The sequence below is a fragment of the Ipomoea triloba genome, chromosome 11, assembly GCF_003576645.1.
Source record: "Ipomoea triloba cultivar NCNSP0323 chromosome 11, ASM357664v1".
Taxonomy (NCBI): Eukaryota; Viridiplantae; Streptophyta; class Magnoliopsida; order Solanales; family Convolvulaceae; genus Ipomoea; species Ipomoea triloba.
Window position 1 is genome coordinate 14316088 of NC_044926.1, and position 17481 is coordinate 14333568.

The window sequence follows — 17481 nt, forward strand, 5'->3', positions numbered from 1 at the left end:
ACTTTGGGCAGTCCTTCCACAAGGTTCCTCTTAGTAAGCTTGTTGATAGTTTTGAAGTTCAGATGGCTAAGCTTACTGTGCCAATCCCAGCATAAATCTTCCTTGCTCCTTGCCAGCATACATAGGGATGGTTTGGCAGATCTCCAATCCACTATGTACATGTTTCCTTTCCTTGCTGCTTCCAGGACGACTTCGAGAGATTCCTCTTGTAATACCCCGTATTTTTATTAACATTATCTTAAGGCGTTGACATTCCTAAGTTATGATCTTCAGATATTTCAAAAGAATTTTTATAAGTGAGTATAGTTGTTATTAAGCTGCGAACTACGTACCGGTCACGAACCGAGAAAATTTTAAGGATGTAGATTCAATTCGAATTTTCCTAGAATTGGGATTATTAAGTATCATACGATTAAGCCTGAAATTCTAGTTAATTCAAAGGGAATTTTTAAATGGACTGTAAGGGATAAATTATTACGGACTCTGAACCTAAATTTGGCGGATTACCGGAAAATTCCCAAAATTGGTGATTTGCGACGAGAATATTTTTACGATAATTTTGGTATTAGAATTTTCCCGAATTAAGTTATAATCCTCCGAACATTCATCTGATTTAAGCATAAACTGGCAAATTAGATTTGAGATCTTGTAAGGACTCCATGGGGTGTTGACATGTGGCAAGTGAATCTAAGCCTAGATTGGGCAATTAATGAAGCATTAATGAGGTTGCACTTGTTGCTTGTAGATCAAGAACAAAATCACACCAAGATCATCTCTCTCCCTCTCTCATTTCGGCTACACCCTAAAGAAGAAGAAAAAAAAATAGATTTAGTCCTCCTTTGTGATCTAAGAGCTCCCAAGCTTTTCCAACCCAAGTGTACAAGTGTAGGTAAGATCTTGAACCTTGTTGGATTAAATCATCTCTAGAATTCATGTGTTGATGTTTAGTGCATGAAAATATTGTTATTGTGATAATATTCTTAAGGTCTTTGAATTCAAGAAAGGAGCTAGCAACTACTTTGGTTTAAAAGTTTCTATTGAGGTAAGGAATTCCCTTAAGTTGGAATTAGTCACTTGAATTTGGATAATTGATTTTGGTTGAAATATGGTGTTTTTGGAGCTTTGGGGATATTTTTGTATACATGTTCATAGCTTGGATATGCTTGTATATGTTGTATTTATGTCCATATAGGTTTATACTTGTGAAAATAGTGAAAGGAAATCAGGGTAGATTCTGGCAGCAAATTCCATGATTTACTGGGAAAAATTGGTAAGGTATTTTGACTCCATTTTTTGTAGATATGTAGTTCAACAAGTGTAGAACCTACATATAAAATTTCATAATGATCGGAGTAGTATAAGTATAGTTTTCGGAATTTTTCCCAAAACTGGACGGAGAGAAAAATATTTCGGACCAAGGGCAAAAAGGGAATTTTCTGTGTTTATTCGTGGATCAAAGTGACCAAAACTTTTGACGGACATCAAGTACTATAAGTTGGGGTTCTACCATAAAAATTTCAAGTGAAAAAGAGTTCGGGAACTATTTTTACCGGCTCAATCTTTCGGACTGCGCCAAGCTGAAATTTTCTGAATTATGCTTAGTATGATTATGGATGTGTTAGTGATAATTGTGAGGTAGTTAGTGAGTTAATGGTGATCAGGTGATGCTAAGGACATGGATTAATGATAGAGATTAAATGATAATCTCATGATTTTTGGGTTATGGTTAGGCAATGACCTTACCTATTAGAATTTATATATATTTGGATGTACGATATCCTCAAGTTATGATCTAATGGTGTTGATCATAGTGGAAGTTGTTGAGGACGATAGTTAAGGATGTTGGTTGATTTTAAGTGTGAGATGGACATATGAAGTGTATCCAAAAATGTTTATGAAAACTTACGTTGAAAAACGTATGCTATTTTGATATAAAGGTTGTCAAAACCTTATTGTTTGAGAAAATGATGTTTGAAAATCCTTCAGGGGCTAAAGAGGTAGCCGATATCAAATATTGGACTCATTTGTGAAATATGTCCAAATGAGATGATTTGTTGTAAGAAAACTGAAGGAAGGATAACGTTTTCAAACCCTTAGTTTCTGGAATAAGGTGGGGACCTACGGGAAGGCTTAAATGCCACGGCCCGGGGTTGGAATAAGGGTGGACCTACGAGAGGGCTGGAGTGCCATGGCCCTAGGTTGGGATAAGGAGACCTACGGGAAGGCTGGAAATGCCATGGCCCGAGGTTTGTATGATCAATTCATACTACAGAGCGAAGTCTATTCGCTGAGAAGAGATGGAGTTATGAAAAAAAAAGAAAGCCTCGTGCTTACTCAGGGGAAACTAAGTGAATTTTTTACTATGAAAATTATTGTTACTCTGGGCTGCGGTTCAGATTATTATGAGCATTAGAGCTGCGGTTCTATTTGCAAATGATGAAATTCTTGGAAATGAAAGTTTTGCAAACTTGTCTGAAAGGACATGAAAATGATTTTTTTTAAACTTCTAAACTAAAAATGTTTTCAAACCTTTGTCTACTTTTAAGTGACAAATGGATTTTCTTACTTAGCCGTCGTGCTAACTACACTTCATTGTGTCCTTTATTAGATGCAGATTAGTGTGGACTCTAGTAGCCCGATGAGCTCTAAACAAGATGGGAGTGGATGTCGATGTTGTAAGTTTAGCCTTAACGTTTGGGTATAGGAGAGATACCTGAGCGTGGCGGTAACACCGAGTTTTCTGCTGGTTAGACGCTTCCGCAATGTATTATATTTTAAGGATTTTGTAATAAATCCAAGATGTGAAAATTGGGGTGTTACACCTCTTGTATGATTTGGCACTTGCCTTTGGTGAAGATTACTCTGTAGCCCTTGTCACAGAACTGGCTTGTGCTAAGGAGGTTGAATTTGAGCCCCTCAACGTAGGATACCCCCTTGATCACCAATTCATTCTTATGAACTTCACCGACAGCCTTTGTGCGACCTTTCTTCTCGTTGTCTCCAAATGTCACCGAGGGACCTTCGATAGGATGGATGTTCTCTAGCAGTGTTAAGTTTCCCGTCATATGTCTCGAACATCCACTGTCAATGAACCATATGTCCCTGGTGTCCTGCAAGCAGATCAAGCAGATTTAGGTACCCAAACTTTGGGTCCTGGTTGGTTAGTAAGTTTAGGCATCCATTTATACCTTGGACCCATTACTCCAGGCCTAGGTGCAANGGGCAGTCCTTCCACAAGATTCCTCTTAGTAAGCTTGTTGATAGTTTTGAAGTTCAGATGGCTAAGCTTACTGTGCCAATCCCAGCATAAATCTTCCTTGCTCCTTGCCAGCATACATAGGGATGGTTTGGCAGATCTCCAATCCACTATGTACATGTTTCCTTTCCTTGCTGCTTCCAGGACGACTTCGAGAGATTCCTCTTGTAATACCCCGTATTTTTATTAACATTATCTTAAGGCGTTGACATTCCTAAGTTATGATCTTCAGATATTTCAAAAGAATTTTTATAAGTGAGTATAGTTGTTATTAAGCTGCGAACTACGTACCGGTCACGAACCGAGAAAATTTTAAGGATGTAGATTCAATTCGAATTTTCCTAGAATTGGGATTATTAAGTATCATACGATTAAGCCTGAAATTCTAGTTAATTCAAAGGGAATTTTTAAATGGACTGTAAGGGATAAATTATTACGGACTCTGAACCTAAATTTGGCGGATTACCGGAAAATTCCCAAAATTGGTGATTTGCGACGAGAATATTTTTACGATAATTTTGGTATTAGAATTTTCCCGAATTAAGTTATAATCCTCCGAACATTCATCTGATTTAAGCATAAACTGGCAAATTAGATTTGAGATCTTGTAAGGACTCCATGGGGTGTTGACATGTGGCAAGTGAATCTAAGCCTAGATTGGGCAATTAATGAAGCATTAATGAGGTTGCACTTGTTGCTTGTAGATCAAGAACAAAATCACACCAAGATCATCTCTCTCCCTCTCTCATTTCGGCTACACCCTAAAGAAGAAGAAAAAAAAATAGATTTAGTCCTCCTTTGTGATCTAAGAGCTCCCAAGCTTTTCCAACCCAAGTGTACAAGTGTAGGTAAGATCTTGAACCTTGTTGGATTAAATCATCTCTAGAATTCATGTGTTGATGTTTAGTGCATGAAAATATTGTTATTGTGATAATATTCTTAAGGTCTTTGAATTCAAGAAAGGAGCTAGCAACTACTTTGGTTTAAAAGTTTCTATTGAGGTAAGGAATTCCCTTAAGTTGGAATTAGTCACTTGAATTTGGATAATTGATTTTGGTTGAAATATGGTGTTTTTGGAGCTTTGGGGATATTTTTGTATACATGTTCATAGCTTGGATATGCTTGTATATGTTGTATTTATGTCCATATAGGTTTATACTTGTGAAAATAGTGAAAGGAAATCAGGGTAGATTCTGGCAGCAAATTCCATGATTTACTGGGAAAAATTGGTAAGGTATTTTGACTCCATTTTTTGTAGATATGTAGTTCAACAAGTGTAGAACCTACATATAAAATTTCATAATGATCGGAGTAGTATAAGTATAGTTTTCGGAATTTTTCCCAAAACTGGACGGAGAGAAAAATATTTCGGACCAAGGGCAAAAAGGGAATTTTCTGTGTTTATTCGTGGATCAAAGTGACCAAAACTTTTGACGGACATCAAGTACTATAAGTTGGGGTTCTACCATAAAAATTTCAAGTGAAAAAGAGTTCGGGAACTATTTTTACCGGCTCAATCTTTCGGACTGCGCCAAGCTGAAATTTTCTGAATTATGCTTAGTATGATTATGGATGTGTTAGTGATAATTGTGAGGTAGTTAGTGAGTTAATGGTGATCAGGTGATGCTAAGGACATGGATTAATGATAGAGATTAAATGATAATCTCATGATTTTTGGGTTATGGTTAGGCAATGACCTTACCTATTAGAATTTATATATATTTGGATGTACGATATCCTCAAGTTATGATCTAATGGTGTTGATCATAGTGGAAGTTGTTGAGGACGATAGTTAAGGATGTTGGTTGATTTTAAGTGTGAGATGGACATATGAAGTGTATCCAAAAATGTTTATGAAAACTTACGTTGAAAAACGTATGCTATTTTGATATAAAGGTTGTCAAAACCTTATTGTTTGAGAAAATGATGTTTGAAAATCCTTCAGGGGCTAAAGAGGTAGCCGATATCAAATATTGGACTCATTTGTGAAATATGTCCAAATGAGATGATTTGTTGTAAGAAAACTGAAGGAAGGATAACGTTTTCAAACCCTTAGTTTCTGGAATAAGGTGGGGACCTACGGGAAGGCTTAAATGCCACGGCCCGGGGTTGGAATAAGGGTGGACCTACGAGAGGGCTGGAGTGCCATGGCCCTAGGTTGGGATAAGGAGACCTACGGGAAGGCTGGAAATGCCATGGCCCGAGGTTTGTATGATCAATTCATACTACAGAGCGAAGTCTATTCGCTGAGAAGAGATGGAGTTATGAGAAAAAAAAAGAAAGCCTCGTGCTTACTCAGGGGAAACTAAGTGAATTTTTTACTATGAAAATTATTGTTACTCTGGGCTGCGGTTCAGATTATTATGAGCATTAGAGCTGCGGTTCTATTTGCAAATGATGAAATTCTTGGAAATGAAAGTTTTGCAAACTTGTCTGAAAGGACATGAAAATGATTTTTTTTAAACTTCTAAACTAAAAATGTTTTCAAACCTTTGTCTACTTTTAAGTGACAAATGGATTTTCTTACTTAGCCGTCGTGCTAACTACACTTCATTGTGTCCTTTATTAGATGCAGATTAGTGTGGACTCTAGTAGCCCGATGAGCTCTAAACAAGATGGGAGTGGATGTCGATGTTGTAAGTTTAGCCTTAACGTTTGGGTATAGGAGAGATACCTGAGCGTGGCGGTAACACCGAGTTTTCTGCTGGTTAGACGCTTCCGCAATGTATTATATTTTAAGGATTTTGTAATAAATCCAAGATGTGAAAATTGGGGTGTTACACCTCTTGTATGATTTGGCACTTGCCTTTGGTGAAGATTACTCTGTAGCCCTTGTCACAGAACTGGCTTGTGCTAAGGAGGTTGAATTTGAGCCCCTCAACGTAGGATACCCCCTTGATCACCAATTCATTCTTATGAACTTCACCGACAGCCTTTGTGCGACCTTTCTTCTCGTTGTCTCCAAATGTCACCGAGGGACCTTCGATAGGATGGATGTTCTCTAGCAGTGTTAAGTTTCCCGTCATATGTCTCGAACATCCACTGTCAATGAACCATATGTCCCTGGTGTCCTGCAAGCAGATCAAGCAGATTTAGGTACCCAAACTTTGGGTCCTGGTTGGTTAGTAAGTTTAGGCATCCATTTATACCTTGGACCCATTACTCCAGGCCTAGGTGCAATGTAGCCATTATACGTTTGATAATCATAAGGAATGCTAGCAAAGGTTTTGGGCCTCTTTGGTGCATAAATCAACTTAGGTATAGACTTTTCGATCGGCTTATGCACCATGCCTTTCATACGCTGTTTGGTCATGTGAAATTACTGGAAGTGAGGTTTCTTCCAGAAATTATGATTCGATGACCAATTCTCACTAGATGGATAGAGTCTGCCTTTCTCCATCCGTGAGTTCCTAACTTTGTGGATCTCAGACCTTCCATATTTGCCTTGAAGCGCATTATATGGAATGTAGCTCCTTTTGTACTTGGAATGGCCTTGCGAGAGATAGCAAGGTGATCTCTCGATATTGTTTACCCGGCCATTCTTCGTAGCTTTCCTATACTTTCCATTGCTGGTGTATAGGGACGGTTTATGAATAGCTACTCTGGTCTTTTCTGTTGGTCTTTTATGACCTTTGTTTGGTTTGGGTTGAGATCCTTCATTATTTGAAGTTCCCAAACCATTGGTCTGTTTATCTCTCGAGAGACAGTCTTGACGGAACCCTAGACCGGTTCTATCACTAGTAGGTCTGTGATCATTTACCATTTTCTCCATAGCTTTGGAGGAATTAGTATATGATGCTATGACCTTTCTAAGATTAAGCTCTCTGGTCTCTCGAGCTTTGCACTCTTCAGTCAGTAGGATTACTTTAGCTTCTAACTCACTTACTTTGAGAGTTAGCTCTGAATTCTCTTTCGAGACGTTCTTAAGCATATCTCTTTCAGCAGTTAGCTTGCTGTTTTCTTCCCTGATTTTGGCATGAGTGCTGTTAGCGATACCGAGATCCCTTTTAAGTGTTTCAAGCATCTCAAAGGGATCTTCATCGCTTCCGAACGAAGAACATCGAGAGGTAGAGGTAGAGCAGCGAGATGTGGAAGTAGAGGTTACCTCATTGTCAATGGCCATTAGACATTGATCCTCTTCTTCCTCGGTGTATAAGCAGATGAGTCCCCTCTCATCTTCTGAGCTGCTGCTTCCTTCACTGGAGCTCGATGTCTCGGACTCCTCGATTGATCTCTCGAGTTCCTCAGCAACAAGCGCCTTTCTGCGCAGATGTTTCTTTGAATCTCCCTTGAAGCCACTTTGTGCTGGCTTCTCTTTGAATTCCTCCTTTTTCCTGGAATCCCTGCCTTCTTGGCCTTGATACTTACTTACCATAGGGTAAGGGCACTCGGCTTTGAAGTGTCCTGGTCTCCTGCAGTTGTAGCAAAGACCCTGATTTTCCACCTCTATCCTTCTGGATTAATGTTTCTCATTGTTCCTTCTTGAGGAGGAAGGTGAACTTGTGTTGCTCTCCGTTGACTTCCTCATGAATTTCCTGAATTTCCTCATGAAGAGAGCAAACTGTTCGTCAGATAACATATTAGTGGGATTAGGATCTGATCTTGAAGAGGTGGATGGTTGATCAGCAACCAGTGCTACATTTCGTCTGTCCACCACGTCCTCATCTCTCGGAAGCATCTCAAATTCGAAGGCTTTGAGATCTCTGAACAGTTGGTCAGTTGTGGTGTTCTTCAAATCCCCTTCATTTCCCACTCCTTGGTAAGGCCTCGTAAGACCTTCAGGTTTAGCTCCTTTTGTGGAATCTCCTTCTCGAGATCACTGATCTCTATTGATAGCTTCATGAACCGAGATTCCATGCTGTCGATGCTCTCCCCTGGCTTCATCTTGAAGTCCTCGAACTTCTTCATGGCCACGGTGAGCTTGTTCTCCTTTTCCTGTTCGTCACCTTCACCAATTAACATCAAAGTATCCCATACCTCTTTCGCCGTTTTGCACTTTCTTACTTTTGGGAAGATGGTTTCGTCTATAGCTCTGAAGAGAATATCCTTGGCAATGTTGTCCAGGTTGTTTCTCTTCCTATCATCACTTGTCCATTCTTCCCTAGGTTTTGGGATGTACTTTGGTGTTTCTTGGGTTTGAACTGCAGCAGTATTGACCATTAGGATCTTGACTAGTCCAGAAGTTATAACCTCGGCCATCTCATCATGGAGGGCTTACAAGTACGCAAGCATGCGTGTTTTCCAGTCGTCAAACCTGCTAAGATCAAAAAGAAGATGTCTCGACAACATGCTGTCCATTTTGAAAAATTATCTCGCGCTTTGAAAATATTTTCAAAAGATTTTTCAAAGAAGGATCTCTAGGCAATATAAACGAAGGTTTATATCGATCAGAGAACTTGCTCTGATACCAATTGTTGGTCCCAAGGGGATGGGGTACAAGTCTAGAGGGGGGGGTGAATAGACTTGTATAAGATTTTGCAAATCTTTTCGACCTCTCGTGTATATTGAACTCAGGATGTTTAGGTTCGATACCTCACGAGGTGAAGACAAAGTTTTATGCGCAGCGGAAAAGTTATCCCCTTTTAGTTAGCACGAGTTTGAGTTAGTTCGAGAGGTGTGTTTATATGCAGTGCAATCGAGAGGTTAGCGAGAGATAAATGCAGAAAGTAAATGCGAGAGAGATTTTTAAGTGGTTCGGCCAACCCGCCTACATCCACTCTTCTTCCAGAAACTCCCTGGAAGGATTGCACTAAAAACTTCCCTTTCTAGTACAATGTCGAGCGCTTGAGCTTTGATCACGAAGCCCGCCTCAAGCCTCAGGTTTTTCGCCCCGCTTCTTGTTACTCCACCTATTGAGCACTTGAGCTTTGATCACCAAGCCCGCCTCAAGCCTCAGGATCTTCACTAGACAGCTGCCAGGTTACTCCGCCTCTTCTTGCTTAATCCAAAGCAAGGACCTTTGGTTGTCACGGTTGAATGTAACAAGCTCCAATCTGACCACAAGCTATCGTTGAATCAACTTCAATGTAGAGCAGCTTCGGTCACCTTCTAGATGTGTAGCAGTTTAAGCTTTGTAACTCTCTCAAACACTAAGATGTGTTTTCTCGCTATTTTGAATATCAGGATGATATTCCGGATTGAGCACTAGCACTTGAATGTTTGAATTAGACACCTCTTAAGATTTTCAGAATGAACCAACTTCCTCTGATGAAAAACTTCCCTCCTTAAACTTGTGTCTTCACGTCCTTTTTATATGAGAGTTAAGGAATAATTCCGTTGGAGGGAAAATTATTCCGTTTGAAATTTGTCTCCCATGCTGTGTATGGGACTTGCATCTTTTCAGTATTTTTCATGGAGTGGTGGTCTTGTAACTTGAACCTTTTGTTTGGTAGTGGATATTCCATAATCCACTTTCTTGAGTCCATGCTCCACTTGCTACTTTTGGTAAAAGTTACTCTTTTTAAATTCCCATTGATCCTCGTTCTAGGGAATAAGACCGACTTTGGATCAGTGCACCTTCTATCCGTTTGTTGTGGAATTTTGATGTGGCATCCACTTCTGGCACCTCCTTAATATTTTATCTTCATGATATTCTTCTTCTCCAAACTTTATTCATGCTTCATGACCGTCATTCAGCCTTTTTGGAGAAATGTCAGTTTATCGAGACCAAGATTGATGTCTCGATTGTTTGACGTCTTGATTCCCATGTATCGAGAGATCTTTCTTTCGAACTTCTGCTTATGTCTTGAACTGGATTGTTATATCGAGAGGTCCTACCTCTCGAACTCTGCTTATGTCTCGAACTGGATTGTTGTATCGAGAGGTACTACCTCTCGAACTCTGCTTATGTCTCGAGACTTAGTTGATGTCTCGCAGACCTTTATTCCTCCAGTGTTGTCTCGTGCCTTCTACTGATCTATCTATGAAATTACAACACGAGTCTTCTAAGATGTTCATACAAGTTTACCTCAAGCTTAAATATTTTCCGAGTTGAGCTCAAGTTACCCGGTTGTATTTTCGCTCTTAGTTTACTTGTCGAACTTACATTGATTCCTATCTTTCGAGACTTTAGGGGATTCTAAAATACATTTTTGGTATCATCAAAACCTAATACATTATGTTCCTAACAATATGTACACACGTATATATATGTATACATATATATGTATACGTATATATATATACATATATATGTATACATATATATATATACATATATATGTATACATATATTTATTTATTTATTTATTTTTGTTTTTGTTTTTATGTATGCAAGGTGAAATAAATGAAACATATTTGTGATGGGGATATTTGGTTCTCTAGATAAAATTTCACTTGTAGAGCATATATGGATTAAAAGCCACATGTGGATGATGACGTGCAGCTTGCGTGCATCTAGGTGTTGGGTGAACATGATTCGAAACGGCGTCGTTTAATGTTATTCGATATATTTTAGGGTTTCGCATCATACGTCGTCGTTTAATGTATGTATATATATATTTTGAAGGAAGACTTAATCTTCATTCGTTCTGAAGCGTAGCCAACCTAGGGTTTTCCTTTCTCAGTTCTTTCTCTCATCTCTCATCTGTTCTGAGTGTTCTCTTTGCGAATCGCGACTTCTCTCTGATTCTCGTAGAGTCTGAGTTCTCTCTTCTTCTCCGATTCTTCGATTTTGTACTCTTTGACTCTTTGTTTTGTGTTTTCTGAGTCTAAGGCAAACAGTCGCCTGACTCGTCTCTGATTCTCCGCCTCTCCGGTGGCCGGTGAGACTTGCAGTGGTGGAAGCCGTGGTGTTTATTACTTAGAAGCCCTTGTTCTCCATGGATTTTTTTTGTGAGAAATGAAATAATTCGTAAACCCTAATTTATATAATTTGATTAATTTATAAAATTTATTGAACTGTCTTTGATATATATTGTTATCTGTGGTGATATATTGTGTCATTAGGTGGAAGAAGTCTTTAATTGCAACCGTAGTTTAATATATAATTGATTTATAAGCATGTTGGCATTGTTGGGTGATATATTTTCTGTATCTGTGATCAATATTTGCCTATTTGGTGATGTATGATTGTATGTTGGGTGCCAAAATAAGAATTTAAAGAGTAAAGGGACTGAATAGCAATATATTTTTGCCTTCATCCTTAAATTGATCCCGGGGTTTCTTTCGGAATTTCGCGGGGCTTCCGTTTCCCACCTATATTCCTATTTCCTACTCTTCTCCATCGTTTCGTTCCGCGGAAAACCCTAATTTTCTCTCTCTCTATCTCTCTCTCTATTACCGTCGACCATTAAGTTTATTTGAAGGGGAAATATGGTTTTGTACATATAATTTTGTTTCGGTGGTGCTTGGATTTGATTTGGAACACCGAGACAGAAGATTGGCAATTTTCGGGATATAAAGGGCTATTTTTTGTTTGATTTGATCTATAGAGTTTGGGTTGTGATATTGCGGTGTTCGTGTGGTGTGTATTTGTTCTGTTTGCTTTTCAAGGTTCTCAATCTATCTGTTGCAGGAGTTTCCAGATTAATTTGGTTTACTTTGAAATTCTAGAGGCTTCTGCAATGGCGAACCGGACGGAGACTGGGATGAAGCGCGAGTTCGCAATGATGATGAAGGCTCAAGCCGAATGCGGGATCTGTATTGGTCAGAAGAGAAGAAGGTTACTCGGTCTCAGAATGGGGCTTTAAACGGTAGAGCTTCGATTAGTCCCCAAAATGGTAGTAGGACTAAGAGCTCTACCGTGAAAAGGCGGAAGAAGGAAGCGAATGTGGTGACTGCTTGACAGGGGCCGGTTCTGAGTACGGGCGGGATGAGTGATCGTCCAGGCACAACGCCCATGACAGAAGGGGTCTATCCATATATATTTATACATATATCTATTATAATGTTATAATTTGTGTTATAACTATATTAGAAAATAAAAAATTAGTGTTATAATTATATTAGAAAACAAAAAATTAAGAATAGATGGGTTGCAGGAAGTCGAGAATCTATTAAATAATTTAGAAATAGAATCGAGGACACCTAATTATCTTTTATCTATTAGAATTGACACGGCTAACCCATTCGTCTTCTTCAATAATTTTTTTTTCCAATTCGATTAACCAACGATTGTTCATTTGTTTGCCAGTTTAGGCCCGTCCATTGTAACTTGTAAGTTTTCTTCTATTTGTAATTTGTTCTGTCTTTATTTTCTATCCAACACTGCACACATGTAACACAACACACCTATAAGACATTAGGGATTTAGGGCTATAAATCTATAATCCTCTAATGAGTAATATTTAGAGTAATATTTATTTGGATAATGAATTTTGTGATTTCTGTAATTCTAATATATATATATATATATATATATATATATATATATATATAATTTTTAAATGATAATTACCTTAGGTTATTGAGTTCTGTCAAATCCATTATATTTACAGGGATAGAAAGTGAAAAAAGAAATGAACAAAAAAATCGTAGTTATGGAGTTGTTTGTGATACTGATACAACTAAAGACCGAGATGAACTTTTTAAAAATATTCAGATGCTTTTGTTCTTTTCTTATACACCGTTTTTAAAATTGTTTTATATAAAGTTATTTAAAAAGAAAAAAAAAACAAGTAGAACAGCTAATAGAATCACAAAGAGAAACTATAAATAAATTTTTCAAAAAATCAGAATTATTTAATGAAAATTTGAAACAATCTAAAGAAAATTTAAATGACCAAGGCCATGTTGATGACGATTTTGTGTATTGAAAAGGATATGTTAAAGAATGTTAATCTTGATGCAATTATCGCTCAGGACCTCTAAAATGTTCTCTAAAATGTTTGGACCGGCCCGGGTGACTGCTGATCAGAGTTTGAGTCACTCTAATGAGAAATTAGATAAGATTGAGGTGTTAAGGAGTAAAGATGAGGGCGAAAAGGTTGAGAAGCTCCGTTTAACAAGTGAATGGGAGGAGCCCAAGAGTGATGTCGTTGATTATCATTCATATTCTTCCGTGTAATTAAGGAATTAATTGTAGATATTGGTATAATTGACTAACAATTATTATGTTAATTAAACTAATAATTATACAAATATTAGTATATTTAAAATTAAAAATAAGTAGTTCGATTTATTTTTATAATAATTACAATTACGATATAGTGAAAAGAAATATACTTAAGGTATAAAAGTATAATTACAAAAATATTATTATAATTACGTAATAATAATTTCTTAATAATTATTATGATAATTAAGCTAAATATATGGCGTTGGATTTATTTTTATAACAATTACAATTAAATTATTTATCCTTTTTTCTCATAGTTATTTTAATAATAATAATAATAATTACATAAATCATATTTGATATCAATGTTTCCAAGATATTTACAGACAAACGAGTCATGTATTATTCAATTAATTGAGTGATACTTTTGCACTAATCTTATAATCAAATAAATGTATACATTCAAAAATTAGAATAGTTTATAATTTCATCTTTAATTTAAGACAAGTCAACAGTGAGACTCAAACCCACTCCCATCATCCATGTGGGAGTGTTAAACGGGTCACCGGATAGCACATGACCACAAGGTCTTTAGCATACTCTTGAGTATATTTAATTAAAATTAATATTGAGTCTCTACATAGTCTTGAGGAGCTACTAATCCTACTTTATATTGCACTACCTTATTATTCTCATTTCTATTTACTAGTTTATATACATAAATTAAAATAATTAAACGAACATAGTCATTCTACATTAATTTACACTGCTGAAAATGCATTTTTTTTATACATAATTAAAATAATTAAGCGTATTAATTTACACTACCGGAAATGCCCCCGTTTTGTCTTTTATATACATTAATTAAAATAATTAAACAACTCAGCCATTCTATATTAATTTAGACTGCTGGGAATGCCCTTCTTAAAGATAACAAGAAAAAAAAAATCCCTTTCGGACCAGAACCTTAATCTGGGGTCTTAGACCAACTCCGCCATCTCAACTCTTATAATTATACTTTCAAAACATTTTAAAGATCAATATATTTTTTATTAATGCTCCTAACATATATTAATTATTTACATTCCACCCATAATTAATGGCCATCATAACTTCCTGGGTTTTTACCAACATTATAATTAAATAATTTAGGGATTTAAAAGATTGTTGAACCTTTTAAAAAGAAGAAGAAGAAGATTGTTGAAGTTAACAGGTTTATGATTTTTGTAAAAGCTTGGTAGGTGACAAAAATGCTAGCATAAAATATTTTAACTAAAGAAAAAGAATGGCCTATAAATTCTAAGGCGAGTTTATTACCAAAATGGTCCCTCGACTATTGCAAAATTACCAATTTGGTCCTCAACAATTTTTTCTGACCAATTAAGTCCCTTGACTTTGAAAATTTTAACCAATTTGGTCCTCCGTTTATTTTTCCGTTAAACATCCGTTAAATCAGGACCAAATTGGTAAATTTGCTATAGTCAAGGGACCAAATTGGTAATTAGTTTTTCACTGAAATGGTCCCTTGACTGTAGCAAAATTACCAATTTGGTCCCGATTTAACAGATGTTTAATGGCAAAATAAACGGAGGACCAAATTGGTTAAAATTTTCAAAGTCAAGGGACTTAATTGGGCACAAAAATTTGTCGAGAACCAAATTGGTAATTTCGCAATAGTTGAGGGACCATTTTGGTAATAAACTCTTATAAGGCTTTGTCTATCCCGGCCTGCAAATTGTAGTAATTGAAAGATGACATGGCTTTTCATGTCTTAGGATGCGTTTGGATCGCACATGAGAATCAGAATCGGAATGAGTATCAAATACTTGGTAATGGTAATGGATTTTAGTGAAAATATTTAGGGTGTGTTTGGTTCGCACATGAGAATCGGAATCGGTATGAGTATCAAATACTTGGTAAGAGTAATGAGTTTTGGTGAAACTATTTAGCATGTTTGGTAGTTGGGTGGAATGAGAATGATTATTAATAGTTGAGGAAGAAAGGAGGAAGGGAGATGAAACATTTATTTAATAAGGGTATGTCTTTCTCATTAATGGGGCATTCCAAATCCATAATAGCATTCACAAAACCTATCAACCAAACACAAGTAATCACTTTCATACCCATTCCTTATGCCTAAACCTACCAACCAAACACACCCTTAATTTTTAAGAAAAGGAAAAGTCCATCAAAGTTTTACGGTTTGTATAATTCGACCAAGGAACAACAAGTGTGCAGTTGAAATATTCAAATTATAAATTTTTGCAACCTACTGTTATTGTGGCATTGCCAATTTTAGTCCACTTCATTAATTTTTGTCACATTTGAACCAGTCTTTTAGTCCATCATTAAAAAAATCCGTCCAAAGGTCGTCAAACACAGGGGTATATTTGTCTTTTAACTAGTCTCTTTACCCTGCCGCCGCCGATGAGCCCTTGAAACCACACAAACAGAGCTCTATTTCCCCTCCCAATGCTTCGGACGCTCTTCCACTCCCCTTGTACCTCACCAATGGGGTGTTCTTCACCATGTTCTTCTTCGTGATGTACTTTCTCCTCCAGTATTGACGGGAGAAGATCCGGAACTTCATCCCCTGCATGTGGTGACTCTGTTGGAGCTCGCGGCTATGGCGGGGATATTCGTGTCGGCGATTTACCTTCTAGGGTTCTTTAGGGTCGGATTTGTTCAGTCCGCCTTGAAGGGGAACCAGGATTTTTGGGACGTGGAGGACGATGAGAACAATGAGAAATACATGTTGGAAGAGGACATCCATCGTGGGTCGTGGTCGGTCGCCACTACTCTCGGCTACTTTGTTCCCCCACCACCTGTTCGGCAAATTGCCGTAGTGGTTCCCGAGCAGCCTGCAAAGGTAGCAGCCCCCACCGAGAAACCAGCTCCCATTATTATCACCCTAGCGGCATCTGAGGACGACGAGGAGATCATCAAATCCGTCGTAGAGAGGAAAGCGCCTTCTTATTCATTGGAGTCCAAGCTCGGAGACTGTAAACGATCAATGAAAAGACAAATATACCCCTGTGTTTGATGACCTTTGGACGGATTTTTTAACGATGGACCAAAAGTGGTAATGCCAAAAATGACTGGTTCAAATGTGGCAAAAATTAATGAAGTGGACTAAAATTGGCAATGTCACAATAACAGTAGGACCAAAAATGGTAATGAATATATATATATATATATATATATATATATATATATATATATATATATATATGTCAAATAAAATTATTTTAATTTTAAAATTTCACCTGAAATTTAAAACCATTAAAAATTAAAATTAAAAAATATATAATATAAAAGAGTCTTGTATATATAGTGGTGCAAATATACTTCCCAAACAAATATGGGACAAAGGCTACTTACAAGCCTTCCTAACTCATTTTTCCAACTCAAATAGGTCTACTTTAAGAATCAACTTTTCATTCACCTATTATCTGTTTTGAGAGTACAATATACTGATTTCTTCGTCTCGCTACGAAGAGTGCAAATTCACTTTGATTCGATCCAAATATGAAGTGAACCTCATATATATATATATATATATATATATCACTCGTCCAGGAAAGAAATGAGAACACAGGTCATCTGTCCATGTGTCCAGATCTAACGGATCAGAAACACTGATTTAAAAAATGCAGTGGAATTTTCCTAAATAATTCAACATCGAAGTGCAAGTGAAATGTATTACAAGTGCAAGTAGCAATTTCATATAGTGAACCTAAGTGCAAGTAAATTGTATTACACATGCAAGTAAAATTATTACAGGTGCAAGAAAAATGTACACTAAGCATTAATACTAAGTGCACCTAATGTTATAACTACTTTCACTTAACGATATAATTAGATGCACCTAGATGCATAAATGTTAACTAGGTAAATGTGAACCAGCTACTTGCACCAAAGTTTGAGTTATTTACAAAATTGCCACCGCGTCATTTTTTAAAAATTACATTTGATTCATTAATCTGGACACTTGTATGGCTGCGAAGCATTCTCATTTCTTTCATGGACGAGTGTTCGCACCTGAGCGCGCCCCTATATATATAGGTAAATGTGCTCAAGTGTGGCCTGCTCCTTAAGTGAGGTCGTGCGACCTTTTTTCAGCCATTAGATTACATCAGGCCATCAAATCAATGCGCAATATATATATGTTACAAAATACATCATTCTACGTATTAAAATGCACAAGAAGATTGATAAAACACACCAT

General features: G+C 37.0%; 1 long non-coding RNA gene and 1 pseudogene across 1 annotated transcript; both read left to right on the forward strand.

Moving 5' to 3' along the window:
* Positions 1-11473: 11473 nt before the first annotated feature.
* LOC116033958 lies at positions 11474-12017 on the forward strand. The gene is made up of 2 exons (XR_004100945.1): positions 11474-11720; positions 11810-12017. It is a non-coding gene; the product is annotated as an uncharacterized LOC116033958 (long non-coding RNA).
* Positions 12018-13079: 1062 nt separating this feature from the next.
* LOC115995969 lies at positions 13080-16296 on the forward strand (annotated as a pseudogene).
* Positions 16297-17481: the final 1185 nt, after the last annotated feature.